This window comes from Thunnus maccoyii, chromosome 12 (genome assembly GCF_910596095.1).
Source record: "Thunnus maccoyii chromosome 12, fThuMac1.1, whole genome shotgun sequence".
Classification (NCBI taxonomy): Eukaryota; Metazoa; Chordata; class Actinopteri; order Scombriformes; family Scombridae; genus Thunnus; species Thunnus maccoyii.
Window position 1 is genome coordinate 12,392,483 of NC_056544.1, and position 3,912 is coordinate 12,396,394.

Consider the following 3,912-nt stretch of genomic DNA (forward strand, 5'->3'; position numbering starts at 1 on the left):
CAGACAAAAGCAAATTAATTTGTTAGATCTTTTTTTTTTTTTTTTTTTTAAATAATTCTTGTCTCGGGTCAATGAATAACTGATAACTTTGTTTTACTGGCAGAAACAAGCTGATTCTTTCTCTTTTAGGCAGTTATTTTGATGTATCAAACTTTCTAAATTGTCTGAATTGTAAAGGCCCCTCAAACAAGTTCCACAAGCACAACTAAAATGAAGGAGCAAGCCAGAACAAATGACCAAATTTGGGTGGAGGATGCTCGGAAATGTGTGGTTTGCGGTGAAAAGTCTGAGGATCTCCTTCCTTCCCCTTTCCTTTCCGCTGTTACTGACCATGCCCGTCAGCACCAGAGAAAAAGGAGTGATAGATGACACATTAAGAAGAGTGACAGGCACATGATGTTGCCTGTACATTATTGCTGAAATCAGCGGGATTTTTACCTAATTTCTTAACACATTCACCATTAGATGGAGATTGTGGTTAACTGGGTTAATAAAGAATCTGTCTATCTGTCTTGTTCTTCCAGTATATCTATCCATTTTCATTCTCTCTACTCTGTTCAGGGTCATTGTGGAATGTAGTATATCCCAGTATGCATTGTGTGAGAGGCTGGGTAACACGTACAGACAAATAGACACATTTACATGCACCTTCCCACTTACATGCAATTAAATGTCCAAATTCACCTAAACTTGCATGTTTTTGGTCTGTAGGAAGAAACCAACACCCAGAGGAAACCCACAAAAACATGGTACAAATACATATATGATAATATTATACCATATTATATCATTAATATGAATGTAAGAACATTAAACATAGGCTTCCAAGTGGTCTGTTGTAATCTACTACCTGTACAGTATATTAGTAGCTTACAGCAGGTTTGTTCCTTTATTATTTGTACATTTATGTATTCAGTTTCATTATCAGTTACCTGTTACTATCACTGATAAACCTTATAGGACAAGAAATTAAAGTGAGTCCTTAATAACACCATGTAACACATTTTTACTTGTTTTTGTTCCTGGATAGTAAGTGTTATTTCCTAATTGCTTATGCCTAAAAAGTATAGAAAATGGCTATTGTTCCCTTCAAACTTTGCTTTTGTGACCAGGACAGTGATATTTTGAAATTTATCTATTTCCAATGGGAAAACGGGTGAATTTGCACATTTTCATTGCACAAAAAAATAACATGAGTCACCAGATATGCTGATGGGAGACTATATTTTGGGCCCGATTCATTAAAGTGATTTATAGTATGATTGGAAATCTCAAAAAACTACTCACTTCTAAATCTTTTGTGGTCACTTTTAGTATAAACTTTAGCACAATTGCATGTTAATTTTGAATCATATGTGTTTTTTTCTGACTTTAATGACAATGTGCAAATTCACCAATTTTCCCACTGGAAATAGGTAAATTTCAAAATATCATTGTCCAGGTCACAAAAGCAAAGTTTGAAGGGAATGACAGCCATTTTCTATACTTTTTAGGCATAAGCAATTTGGAAATAACACAACAAAAATGTGCTACATAGTGTAGTGGATGCACTTAAGCCCTGTGTAAATCTCTTAGTCAGCTCTGTCAATGTCATGATGAAATCACAAAAAAGGAAATGGTGAACTACAGTGTCATCCAAGCACATCCGTGCCCCCACCCTGATAAACACACACACACTAAAGAGAGCCCTAGGAGATGATGCATCCTGTCAGTTTGCCCTGGTTCCTCTTTTTATGGTATAAAACCTGGAGGTCTGGTCAGAGGAGATCAGTTGTCTCCATCTGCCAGATCAAACGTTCAGCTTCTTCCAAGAACCTCTGGAACATCTCACGCAGTAATCATGCAGCTGTGCATCAGAAGACTGGCATGCCTGGCTCTCTTTGTGGGGGTTCTGGCAATGGCAACAACGGCTGGTAAGTCGCCTGTGAAAGATCCTGCACTATATTACACTGTTAGAAATTGTACAGTGTCATGTGCACTTAAAATGGTTGAATTCTGATGAAAATGTAGGCCAACTCTGTGTATTTATTCTGATTTTATGCTGCAAATGAAAGAGACAATGCTCATAATAGCAAATCCTTTTTTGTTTCCCTTTTAGCGGAAATAAAGGTAACCAAGTGCTGCACTGAGATCGGCGTGCAGACCATCACAGCTCCCATCATCGGCTATAGGATCCAGAGGAAGGCCCCGCCATGTGTCCGTGCTGTCATGTAAGAACCAACCTCCTTATTTTATTAAACAGAGAGTGATGATCAAAAATGTTATATAATTGAAAATGAAAGTTCTTTAATAAAGAATGAGTCCGAAATTGTGACTGAACTTTTCTTTTTTTTTTCCACCCAGATTTGAGACCACCGAGGGGGAAATCTGCAGCCACTGGAAACAGGAGTGGGTCTTTGACAAGATCAAGGAACTAGAGTGAGTAAGCGTTTGTCATCGCAGTCAATGTCTAGTATTGACTGTTGACATATCACATTAACACACATTTTGATGTATTACTCAGGAAAAGCACAAACAATTATTTTAACCTTCGTCTCTTTTGTGTGTTCTACAGGCAGGCACGCAAATCAAAGAAAAACACTACGCTTGCCCCTACAACCTCCAGCCAATAGAAAGCACTCCTCACCATCATGAAGATATACAGACAATGATCTTGAATTTATTTAAGATATTTAAAATGTTCTCCAATGTCATTCTGTAATATTTATTATTTATTAGTTGCTGTATTTATTTGTCTGTCATGTAATTTTCTTAAATTCTTAAAAATACACTTGTCCATGATTGGCAGTACAGAGTGATACAGCTGAGTATGTTCGGTTGTTTGCTATAAACAAAATAAATATTCTTGTTCTCTATCATCACTTCTTCTTGTTATTGTTTAAAATTGGGAATTAAAGGTAGCAGTGCTTACAAAATGACCATCAAGATCTCAGGATGTGTCTGACTAAGGTACAGATCTTACAGATCAATTCTGCCATCTAGTGGGGAGTTCAAGTTACTGCAGCAAGTGTGTCATTAAGGGAGTCACCTTGTTTGACGGGCTGCTGATCCGAAATAGCACAAAAGACGGCCTCCCTGTCAGTGATGTCATGCATCTGTATGAGCTAGAGGGGCAGGACGGCTCATAAAAAAATGTTTTTAGACACCTTTTAACACATGTGATGGCAGCATCCCCCGCTTTAAAAAAATAAACAAATAAATACAGCAGGTACACTCACGCCACTGTAAATATATACACCATGTGGAGCAACAGTCACTTACTCAATCACTCAGTTTGCACAAGTTGTAGGCCTACCATCATCCAGTGTTTGGAAAATACACCTTATACACCTTATAATTACGATTTTACTTGAGTCAGATCATTACATGTGCAAGAACAGATTGAAAATAGAGGTGCAACTAATGATTGTTTTCATTAATCTGCCAATTATTATGTCAATTAATCATTTTGTCAATAAAATGTCAGAAAATAGTGAAAAATACCATTACAATTTCCCAGAGTTGAAAGTGATGTCTTCAAATGTCTTTTTTTGTCCAACCAACAGTCCAAAACCCAAAAATATTCAGTTTACTATCATAAATAACAAAGAAAAACATGCCATCATCACATTTGAGAAGCTGAAACTAACAGAATTTTGACATATTTGCTTAAAAAATGACTGAAACAATTATTCTATTATCAAAATAGTTATAATATAATACTTATAGCAGATTAATTTTTTGTCAATCGATTAATCAATTAATTCTAATTGTTTCAGTTCTAGTTGAGAGCACTAATTACTCTCTAATCACGGCTGAATGCTAGCCTTGGCCGCATTACAAGTTGCATGAGACTTTTCAGTAAGACAGAGTTTTGTAGTTTGATTAAATAATTGTGGACAACAACGTAGGAGTACTTTGAAGCATGTTTAT